Raw genomic sequence first — 12,356 nt, 5'->3', positions numbered from 1 at the left:
TGAGCAGCTCCTAGAAGTCATCTAGAAAGTGCTTTTAACACCTGTGGAATCTTTAAGTTTGTTTTAAATTATTAATTGGACATTCCTCAAATGCTAATGAAAACTTCAGTTACTAATAGAAATATTTTTAGTCTGATGGCCTGTACCGCCGAGTGGCAGAGGGATCTGACTGGAATTACTGACATGGGTAATACCTGAGCAAGAATGAGGGAAACTCATGGAGCTCCACAGCACTGGCATAGGTGTCACAACGTTAGATCTGCAGTCATGTCGTTGGATCATAATAAGAGACTGGAATCTTAATTCTTCACTTAGCCTGATGGCGAGCATAGTAGCATATCATAACCATATAGATGCTGTTTCTCTTTTATTCCCTTAGAATCAGACTGTGGACCATGCATGGCAGACTTGGTTATGATTGCAGGCTATATTACAAATGTTGGCAGCCTCAACAAAGTGAAAGTGTAGTTGGCAGGAGCTGGGACATGGAATCAGAGAGGAGAGGGTAAAGCTCTAATAGTCTCATCTGCTAAAATGGGGAAGTAAAAAATAATCGTTAAAAGCTGGTGACATTCCAGAATTGTGCCACCTTGCATTCTCACCAGTGGCAGATGAGAGTTCCAGTTCCTCCGCCTTGTCATGAACAGTTGGTATAATCAGTCTTTTTCAATTTACACATTCTAATAGGCGGTCATGGTGACTCCCTGTAGTCTTAAATTGCGTTTCTCAGATGGCTAATCACGTTTGAGCATCCTTTCATGTGCCAATTTGCTAGCCTTATATGTTTTTTGGTAAGGAGTTAAGTTCTTGTGTTAATTCTAATAAATTTTTTGTAGCATGTATAGAATTTTTTTTTTACATAGACAATCATATTATCTATGAATAAAGACAGTTTTACTTTAAAACAGAAGTTGGCAAAAACACAAATGAAGACTTGAGTACTTAAACTTACAATGGTGTTGAACAGAATGATATATCAAACTTTGAGAGGAGGCCAGGGCGGGGTGGGCAGAGTCCCTGATATGAATCAAGACCTAGAGATTTAAGCTTGTTATCAAGAGTTATGAAGATAAGCATCAAGAGACCAAAACCAAAAATTTTAAGAACAGTTGCCATGGAACTGGTAGCAGGAAAAGGAAAAGCAAGAGTTGGTTGCTCTTGTGAAGTCTTCTGTACCATTTGATACATGCCTTGTACATGCATTTCCTTGATAAAAATAAATTATTGGTATATTGGTAATTAGAACATAAAGATAAAAGTGACATGAAGTAACTAAAATGAGTAAGAGACTAAGAAGCAAATATTCCAAAATAAGAAATATGGGGGAAATAGTCAATGATTGGAGAGTTGTATAAATGAAGGAGGGGCCCTAAAATGACAGTGCTGATGAGTACCTAACACTGAGTGGGCTCTTACTACATTCTGGGTACTTTCTAAACAATAAACATGAGTAACATGTTTAATTAATCACAGCCACCCATGGGTAGGTATTATTATCACCATTTTATGAAAGAGGACACCAAGGAGCAGCGATATTGATGTTATATTGATGTTATTACACAGTTGGTAATCATAGCCAGCGGGCCCAGCTCCAGAGCCATCTCTCTATCTTTGACACGATGTTGTCTCTCGTGGAAGGACGACGGGTGTGACACCCTACAGTGCAAACAGCGGGTGCTTCATCCCAAGATGACTTGGGTTGTTCTCTGAGGCCATCTCCTAAAGAGGTACTTAACCTCAGTTCATTCATGATACAACAGGCATTCGAATGCCTGTTAACACAGTTCTAGGTACTGGGATTATTCCTTTCTAGTGGGGGAGGCCAAGGATAAAGGAAAATATTAACAAATATTAATTTGACACAAGATGCCATGGGGACAGATGAAGCAGGATAAGGAATGGAGTGACGGTAGCGGTGGTGGTGAGGCGGGGGAGGCCCTCTCTGAAGAGGTGGCACATGAACATTGTCTTGCTACAACAAAATACCGTAGATTGTGTGGCTCGAACAACAAACATTTATTTCTCACAGTTCTGAAGACTCGGAAGTCCTCGATCAAGGTGCTGAAAGATCCAGTGTTGAGTAAGGGTCCTCTTTATGGTTTGCAGGGAGCCGTCCTCTTGTATCCTCACAAGGCAGAGAGCAGAAAGAGAGGAAGCAAGCTCTGTATGGCTCCTTTTTGAAGGTACTGATCTTATTCGTGAGGGATCCATCCTTATAACCTAATGACCTCCCAAAGATCCTGCCTCTTAATACCATCCCACTGGGGTAAGGATTCCAACATATGAATTTGCGGGGGGGGGGGGGGGGGAGGGGGCACAAACATTCAGTTCATAACAACAACAACAACAAAGACCCTCATAAAGTAGAGCCACAAACTGGGAAGATCTGGGGAAAAGCATTTCTGGCTGTGTGAAGTAAGCGTGAAGTCCTGAGCAGAGTTCCTGTGGCCTGTTCGAGGTACTGGGAGGAAGCCAGCATGGCCAAAGCTGGGGAAGGTGAGGGAGGGGGAGTGCTTGGCGCCAAGGCAGGTAGAGCTTTATAAACCACGCAGTGACTTTGGATTTTATTCTTAGTGTGATGAGAAGACATTAGAGGGCTGAGTGAAGGTTAAGGATATCCAACAAGGACTTCCTGCCCCATATCTCATGAAGAGACAGTATTTCAAGAAGAGTCTTAAAGCTGTCAGCTATTTGGCTAGTCAGTGAAGGTTTGAATAAATGAACTGCCAGGGAAGTCAAGTCTTCTATGAACAAGTGAAAGTGTTTGCATTCATTGCATTAGTATGTACTTTCCCTAAATGTGACTTACTGGCTGGGGCAGTAGTTGAATTGTAGCTACACAGAAATGGTAGTTCATGGCATGGTTACTGATTGCTTTCTATGTTTAATGATGTGATTATGTTCAACCATCATTTAAAATTTGTCTTTCTCAGTTATAAGGTAATCACAAGAATACATTAGGGTATTGGTATATGGGGGTGCATAAGGAGAGAGAAGGAATTTTTAAGAAAAGTTTAACTTGAATTTAAAATATTTGGATAAATGGAGACACTAAATATCTGAATATATTCATGTTCCTTTATTTTTCTTACAAGAACTTTTTTGATTCACTTATTCAAAGCATATATTTTTTAAATCAATGATTATTAAAGAGTAAAAGTAAATTCTTCTGTTATCTAGAACAAAACATATCTTGGTTTATTTCTAGGAGATATAAAACAACTCTAGTCTAATTTACTTATCCAAAATATAAAAGGAAAATGATTTCTTAACATGTACAACTGTATTAAAACTTATATTAGAATCAATATAACTAAGATTTAAAGAAATGTAATGAAATAGGGAACATATCCATATTTATACACACATAAAGGGTAGTATCCAGAATACATAAGGCACTTACATAATTATGTAACAACTAATCTCTACTTAGAGAAATGGCCAAAGGTTGGGTACTATCATTTTTTTATACATAAAAAGGGCCAACACATGCAAAAGTAATCATCCATAGTAATGGTAAAAGAAATGCAACCTGAAGTAGCTGAGGTTAAAGAAATAAATTAAAATGATGAATTAAAATGTTGGTATCACTGTATAGAGCTGGGTACTTGCAAATGATTGTTAGCATTTGAATGTGTGTGTACTTCCTACCAACAATATTTGACAAAAGCCATTTCATTGAACATACCCTTTGATCCAGTAGTTTTTTCATGGGGGAAAAAAATCAAAGGAGAAAAAAAATCTTGTTAGAACAATGTTAATCATAATAATGAAAGGCTAAAAATAACTCCAATATCTAACATTTGGAGAAATGATTAAATGAACTATAGTAGCTCATAACAATAGAATATTATTTGCAGATAAAATGCCATGGAGTAGTATATTTAAAATTAAATGAAAAAAAAAATAGACACAATATTGTGAAAGACTGTTTCCAATCAAGATGAGAAAGCATGGAGTGCCCATATATAATTTGCTTTGATGATTTTATTTACCTTTTTATTATATATTTGATTATATATGAATATGATATGAACAATATAAGAAGATATAATTAATTCACTTAAAGGATATCATAGGATGTAGAAAATAACATACAAGGTCAACAAGATTTGAATCACCTGATACCAACAGCCAGGAACTAGAGTGCCAGTGAGGCTCCACTCTATGTTCCCAGTAAAGTCGAGAATAAGGCAATTGAAGAAATATTCCTCAAAACTAATTGAAACTAACATAGATTCCCCCAAAGTAAGCCATAGCAGCTGATGAGATTTATTTTTGGATTGAAAAAAATTACTCTAAAGAAAGTTTTAGATCTGTTATCACAGCCTCATATCCAATGACATTTAAAAATATTTTTCTATATAGACACAAATTTCTCAATTCTTAACAGGTATCATACTTTAATATTGCATACAATTAAATTCCAGAAAAGCAGAGAACTTCAGTAAGCCCACAGGAGTGATTGTAATGGAATTTGACCTGGACTATGTAAAGAAATAAAACCCTTGAGCTTCTCACACCAGGTTGTATTGGATCAGGACAATAAATTCCAAAGAATTCATTCGGTCCTTAAAATGGGTGGGTAGCCTTTAGGTAAATAAATGCTAAGTACAAATACAAATCAACTAGTATGGAAACGGAGGATTAATGGATGTCACGGTCATTTTGAACTTAGAATTTTGAATATAGTAGTCCAATATATCTCCTCTTTTCAAGAGAAAGAGTTACCCTGAAAAGGGGCCAGACAGGTCAGTGGTTTTCATGAAGTCTTAGTTGAAATCTGCTCCTCCTTATGGATCTTTCAATCATTAACAGGTAAACAGATATGACTTCCATAATCACTACTGTCCAGGACAGTTACCTTTAGCACAAGCCTATGGATCCTTTTCAGTATGTGAGATAATTTGGTTTCAAAGGTCATGTGTCATGTTTGAGTGCTACTTGAAAACCTTAGAAGGTTGTTCCAGAACTCTTGATGTCTAAAAGTTGTCATATTTCACTTTAACATTGGTTTATGCATATCTCTTATACAATATGATTTCTGATATCCCCGATGACTGGATAGGATGTGTATGTTTCTTGGGGGGAAAATTAGAAGAGGTGAAGTTGACATTATGTTGTGTACACTGGAGAGGATCAAAGATGATCCAATCCCTTTGTCTTCCCAGCAAAGAACAGCCTCTAAAATAAGGCTAATGTTGACCACTTCAGTGGATTATTGAGAGAATTGACTGAGGTAAAGGAATGTGGTAGAAGGAGCTAAGTAAATGCTACTTCCTTTCATTTTTTTTTTTTATGTGCAAAGCAATTTGTAAGGTGGCAAGGGCAAAAGGGGTTAACATTTAGAGTAAGGGGTGGGTGGGGAAGCAATTACAAAAACAAATGCATGGTTTTTGCACTCAGGGAATTTGCAATAGATTGGAAAAGTCAGGCTAACACACTTAATTAGGGGAAGATAATGCAATTAAAAGAAAGGTGGCAAAAGTGCTGAATGTGGCTGGAGTTAAGAGTAAAAGACAGCCTTAGGGTTCCAAATTAAGCCTCTGAGGTTGGAGAATGTGATGATATCCAAATTTGAAGGCAGGTTAATGCACAGGGCAACTGCATGCTATGAAATTACTCTGAGAGAGAGTTACACTTTAAAAAGTGACAAAATGTTAGAATTATGCTCTTTGTTTTTGAAAATTGCCTCTTGTTCACTGTATTTCAGGAAGTGTTTCATAACAAGCACACTGCAACCCTTTTTACAATGTGGGTGGAAGGAGGCGTAGGAAGCGATGGAGATGATTGCAGCTCCTTCCGGCTGTCTCTGTCTTCCAGGGAATCTTGGGCTCCATGGCATTGCCTTTGGTGGGTCTGCTGTGAAGTAGTCCCAGGCTAGACTTGCTTGCCAGCAGCTCCCGAAGGCCTTCCTGTGATGCTGGAATAAATAGAGAGGTGGAGGAGATAAGCATTTTATTTATACCTCTTCTACTGGACTTATCACCTTTCAATATGTATTTTCAGTCATTTGCAGGCGTGTCTTATCTTCCCGGTTGGATTGTAAATTCTTTGAGGGAGGAGGGGCCTCCTGTTTATTTTTAGTAAACAAAACTTTGTCAAAAGAAGTTCCCTTTACTCCAAAATCTTCTGACTTTGAATGACATGGATCACTTTTTTTGTATTATTGTGCTGTTCTAGAGTATCTGAAACTATATACAGTAGTCATTTGGGTTGTGGCCTGGTTGGGATTCAAAGGAAATTCATTCCCTTACCATTCCTAACTTATACTCTGCCAACATTAGGGATCAGCCACGGTGTATTTTAGAGTCTTCATCCATATCTCTTTGGAAACTCAGAACCATGGCCACCTCTTCTTTGTGAATAATAGGCAGCTCTGGTCTCACATCTGACAGCTAACTCAGACACCTGGGTCTAATAAATGGAAGATAGTGGGATGAGAAAGAAAACGAATTGACATATCTAACAGACGCAGGGAGGCCATTGTTTGTCTTGAGTATAGCTGTCTAGGAGAGTTCAGAGTTAAGTAGCAGTTGGCATGAGAGAAATGGCAAGAACACAGCAGAGTGGAAAGGTCTACCTGCTTCTTAGGCAAAGCTGGGTAACTCCTGGTTGGATAGAATGGGCATTACGATTGATTACTGGCACCATAGTAGGCATCGTTTAACACACTAACTGCCACACCAGAAAAAAAATTTTCCTTGGGGCTACATGTATTTTTTTTTTTTTTTGAGACAGAGTCTCGCTTTGTTGCCCAGGCTAGAGTGAGTGCCATGGCGTCAGCCTAGCTCACAGCAACCTCAAACTCCTGGGCTCAAGTGATCTTCCTGCCTCAGCCTCCCAAGTCACTGGGACTACAGGCATGTGCCACCATGCCCAGCTAATTTTTTCTATATATATTAGTTGGCCAATTAATTTCTTTCTATTTATAGTAGAGATGGGGTCTTGCTCTTGCTCAGGCTGGTTTCGAACTCCTGACCTTGAGCAATCCACCCGCCTCGGCCTCCCAGAGTGCTAGGATTACAGGCATGAGCCACCGACGCCCGGCCGCCACATGTGTTTTATTGTGAAAATAGAATAAAAACTTCAAAAACGAAACAATCTTTTCTAATTTAATGAAAAATTTGTTATTTTTTATTGTTTTCTGTGCATGAGTTATATGCAACTTGAAAAATAGTTCTTGCGGCTTCCAAGGTGAAGAGGCATGCGAGTTACATGTGCTTCACAAGCCCCCCGGCTCAAAACCAGCATGAGTTAAGCACAACTCATGTGGCAGTTATGTGTTAAAAGCTCAAACTGTGGTGGTGGTGGTGTGTGTGTGTGTGTGTGTGGGGTGATGATGATGATGATGATGATGACGACGATGTGGTGGGTGGATGGAGCCTGTACCAATTTGGCACTTTGCACCTTCTTCCTCATATTAGAAGAGAAAGTTATTTAATTTAGGTGTGGGCCACAGGGTGATTGTAAATACTCATGTATTTGTGTAATAAAATTGGTGGTAACTTATTTCTAGAAATTGTCTAAAAAGCAAACCATCCAACCACAAAATTTACAGTGGGAGATGAGTGCGGGAGGGAAGCGTGCTGCTTGTATGTATGTGTGCAATATGGCGCCAGGTGCTGGTTACTCCTCCAGTGTGTTGCCTTGTCTCTGTCCAGTTATTCATACATCAAAGCGTGTGAGCCAGCCTGGTGTTGTGCTCCAAACTCTACTGTCTTGCATATTCTGTTGTTCTCTGTTTGTTCATTTTGTGTCCACTAGTCCTCCTAACCGGTTGAAGTGTGAAGAAAAATGGCTAACCACAGTGCTCCCTGCAGATTTTTTTAAATTGCTGTCTCCCTTGAGTCCTCTTGTCTAACACTATATACAAACTCTGTGTGACTTTTAGGTTTGGGTGGGAACAACTGAATAAAAACTTTCTCATTTAATTGGGGGTGAAAGACCAAGGGTTTTTCACTTTCCTTCTGAGATCACCACTTATTGAAACACTTAGACTCTTTAAGCGATCATTTAACTCAGTAAGTATTTATTAGGAAGCAGTGGAACGTACTGTTGTAATTAAGAGCTTGAATTTGGGTTCAAATTCTGGCTCTGCAACTTCCACATGACCCCAGGAAAATCACTCAACTACTTTATTCTTTAGAATTTTTGGCTGTAAAATCGGGGTAATTACATTCCTATTCCATCGAGTTGTTGTAAAATAAATACTCAATGGCAAACACTCAAATACTTGCCAGTGTTTATTGGACAACTTGATTGACCAAGGCACAAAGTGTAGTAGATGAAGAAAAGTAGATGAAGTTCACTCCATTAAGGAATTTACAGGGTAGTTGAGGAGATACACTTAGGAGACACAGCCAACTTGGGTGCTGGGAATGCAAAGTGAGCGAGATTGGGTTTATTAGAGTTCAGAGAAGGGAAAGATCTCGCCTATGTGGGAGCCAAACAGAATTAATGAAGCAGGAAGAAACAACATAAAAGGCAAGATGTATTTCAATGGGAGGGAAGGACAATAAAAACAAAGACTCAAAGCTACATCCAACCTATCTTGACTGTTTGGTTAAGTACTTGGCTAATGAGGACTGCTGATAGCAGGCAGATGAGTCCAGAATATGTAAAATGGACTGGAACCAGAAGGTCTTGCTCCTTTTTCCCCCTTTAATGTGGTGGCTGATTCCTGCTTCCATGGCTTCCTGCTCAAATGGTCCCGAGACTCACAGGGATGAGGATGTCCCTCTAGTCTATGGAAGAGAAGGAGAGAAACAGAATTGACAGAAAGGAAAGATCATGCCTATCTGTACATCCACAGTCTAAAAACAGAACTCTTCTGCAGAACATTTGGTGAGGTTAAAAGAAAAAAAGTCCATCAGTTTGATGGTTGTGGGAACCTTCTGTCAGCCAACAGATGGAAGCGAAGGCTGATGCCTTGTTGATACTGTACAGACTGCAAAACTGAAAAAAGGCAATAGGAGGTGACCATCTCCGCTTCTGCTGGCTGGGTAATCCAGCTAAAAAATCCCCAATACCTTTTGGCCTATTTTGTCACTTCTCAGAATACAACAAAGAAGTTACCATGTTGGATTTAACACTGACCATTAAGGAAGAATTATCCTATGATGCAGAAGAGGCAGGAGCCTTTGAAGGCAGTGGTCATGATCTCTTGGATTTTTTTTTAACAACATTTTTATTTGAGATGTAGAGAACTATTATTAGTAAATCATCTATTTATTAGATGTAGAGAACTATTGAGGATGTCATACAGAGAGAACTCTTGTATACCTTATACCCCTATCTTGATCTTACATTGGTATAGTACATTTGACCCAATTCATGAACTGATATTGATACATTATTGTTAAAGTTCATACTTTGTTCAGATTTACTGTTTCCCCCTAATGTCCCTTTGTTTTTGTTCTAGGATTCTACCTGGACTACCACATTACATTTAGTTGTCATGTCTCCTTAGGATCCCCTTTGTTGTGACAGTTTCTCAGATGTTCCTTGGTTTTGATGTCCTTGACAATTTGGAGAGTTACTGTTAGGTGTTTTGTGAAAGGTCCATCACTTGGGATTTGTCTGATATTTTTCTCATGATTAGGCTAGATTAATGTAGACTGGAGTGTTTTGGGAGGTAAATGTCATCCTCATCACATCATAAAAAGGGTAATACTATTTTTTTTTTTTTTTTTTTTTTTTTTTTTTTTTTTTTTTTGAGACAGAGTCTCGCTTTGTTGCCCAGGCTAGAGTGAGTGCCGTGGCGTCAGCCTAGCTCACAGCAACCTCAAACTCCTGGGCTCGAGTGATCCTTCTGCCTCAGCCTCCCAAGTAGCTGGGACTACAGGCATGCGCCACCATGCCCGGCTAATTTTTTATATATATATCAGTTGGCCAATTAATTTCTTTCTATTTATAGTAGAGACGGGGTCTCGCTCAGGCTGGTTTTGAACTCCTGACCTTGAGCAATCCGCCCGCCTCGGCCTCCCAAGAGCTAGGATTACAGGCGTGAGCCACAGCGCCCGGCCATAAAAAGGGTAATACTATTAATTTGACGTATCACAGTTGATGCAGATCTTGATTGCCTGGCTGAAGTAATGTTTGTCAGGTTCCTCTACTATAGTCTTTGGAAGAAAGTCACTATTTGCAGCCCACAGTTAGGGAGTGGGGAGTTAGGATACTCCTTCAGAGTGAGTATCTGTAAAAAATTATGTGGATCTTCTTCAAGAGATTTGTCTATGTTTTTTTTGTGTGTGACAGAGTCCTGCCTTGTTGCCCCGGCTAGATGCTGTGGCATTATCATAGCTCACTGCAACCTCAGACTCCTGGGCTCAAACGATCCTCCTGCCTCAGCTTCCTGAGTAGCTGGGACTAGAGGTGCATGCCACCACACCCGGCTAATTTTTTCTATTTCTGGTAGAGACGGGGTCTTGCTCCTGCTCAGTCTGGTCTCAAACTCCTGACCTCGAGCAGTCCTCCCGTCTTGGCCTGCCAGAGTGCTAGGATTACAGGCGTGAGTCATCATACCCAGCCAGAAATTTGTCTAGTCTTCCCAGTTCATTTATTTATGCAATCGCTTGTTTATGTCACTATGGACTCATTTATTTTATACATTAGTTATAATTCAATATTACTTTATTTTCTTGCTCATATTGTTCTAGTTTTATTAATAGCTCCTTTTTGGCCTCCTATTGGCTCCAGTAGCCCTTGACATACACTCGTCATTTTGGGGGTATGTTTGTTTGCTTGTTTTTTTTTTTAGCAACTTCTTACTTTCTGGTACTACAAGGTACTCTTGGCTCATTTGGTATATTTCCTGTCTCAGATCTGTTGAAATTTTTAACAATGAAGAAAAAATTCTGGTCATAAGACGTGTTACCAGAGCTTTAAGAGCACAGTTTTAAAAACATTTCAATGAAAGTAAATCAGATCTCATGGCTTTTAAGGGGATATGTGACCCAGAAGGGATGAGAGTTTCTGAAAAATGAAATCCGGATCACACAAATGTGATGAAACTTCTCAGGAGAGATGGGGAGACAATCTAAAGGAACCCATGTGGCTTCAGAGGACACTGTATGATTAATTTGAATTTTAAAAAGGCATGCACAGAAGATGAAGAAAGGACTTATGATCAAACTATCTAAAAATATCATCTTCCAAAGTTACTTAGCTACTGGTTTCTTAAAAAAATTTCAACTATTTTGGTAATTGAAGTTATTTGGTTCCCTATAAACAAGTTGTATTTTATTAAAATGGGTGCTGTTTTCATTTCTCTGAAATCATCTCTGATCTTCATTCATTTACTCAACAAATTTTCATTTGCCCACTATGTGAATTTTAATTCCCACTATGTGAATACATTTAGGCTCTGAGGATGCATCAATGAACAAAGCTGCCAAAAATCTGTGCTCTGATGGAGTTTATATTCTAATTCAGGGAGATGGATAAAAAAAATAGATATTTTTAATATGACAGATACATGCTATCGAGAGAAGTCAAGAAAGATAAGGGAAATGGGGAGTTCTGGGGTAGGGTGATGGAATTGTTATTTATATAAGGTGATTGAGGGAAGCTCTATTGACAAGGTGACATTTGATCAGAGACCAGAAGGAAGCAAGGGAATGAGCCATACACCTACCCCTAGAAAAAGTAGTATTTCAAGCAAAGAGAACAGAGGGTACTAAAAGCCAGAAGCAGGAGTGTGCTTGTAACATTCCAGGAATAGCAAGTTGGTCAGTGGGGCTGGAGGGGAGTCAGCAAGGTAGAGAGGTGGGGTGAGTGAGGACAAACATGCACGCGTGGGCAGGCGGTGTACCGCACACTTCCAGGATGCCATTCATTTGAAGCAAATGTGCATGGCTGTCCCTGGAGCTATGCTCTCTGTGGACCTGGGCTATGTAGATCTTGTTGCAACTTGGGCTTTTTCTTTGAGGAGAGAGAAGCCACTGGAGACTTTTGAGCAGAGGAATAAGGTAATCAGATTTTACATTTGGAAAGGACCATGCTGGCCACAATGGATGTTGCAGAAACAGAGGGACCAGTTAGGAGGTCTTTTAATCTATTAGTCTTTTTAAATCTTAATCTACTAATCTTGATCTACTTGTATGGTAGTTACATGGTAGTAATTGTATGCATACAATTTTGTCATCTGCATATTTTAATATTTTTCTTCTGTTCTATAATCCTCAGGTTTATAACATTTAGTGGCTGCATAATTGTGCATCCGTTTCCTATGCTGCTGTAAAAACATACCACAGATTTAGTGGCTTATAAGTATACAAATTTATTATCCTACACTTCTGGAGGTCAGAAATCCTAAAATCAAGATGTTGGCAGGGGTGTATTTCTTTTGGAAG

At 39.2% G+C, this 12,356-nt stretch overlaps 1 protein-coding gene across 4 annotated transcripts in view; it reads left to right on the top strand.

Annotated features, from left to right (window-relative positions):
• The window catches only part of PIP5K1B (phosphatidylinositol-4-phosphate 5-kinase type 1 beta), a 282,554-nt gene that overhangs the window by 19,331 nt on the left and 250,867 nt on the right, over nt 1–12,356 (top strand). Inside the window, exon 2 of one of the 4 annotated variants that reach the window (XM_076008648.1) lies at nt 2,107–2,183. The exons of the other annotated variants lie outside the window; for them this stretch is intronic. The gene's annotated coding sequence lies outside the window, so the exon portion shown is untranslated. The remainder of the gene's footprint in view (nt 1–2,106; nt 2,184–12,356) is intronic. 4 annotated transcript variants of the gene reach the window in all.

This window comes from Microcebus murinus, chromosome 12, assembly GCF_040939455.1.
Source record: "Microcebus murinus isolate Inina chromosome 12, M.murinus_Inina_mat1.0, whole genome shotgun sequence".
Classification (NCBI taxonomy): domain Eukaryota; kingdom Metazoa; phylum Chordata; class Mammalia; order Primates; family Cheirogaleidae; genus Microcebus; species Microcebus murinus.
The sequence above is the reverse complement of the archived record's forward strand: the minus strand, read 5'-3'. Positions and strand labels throughout refer to the sequence as shown.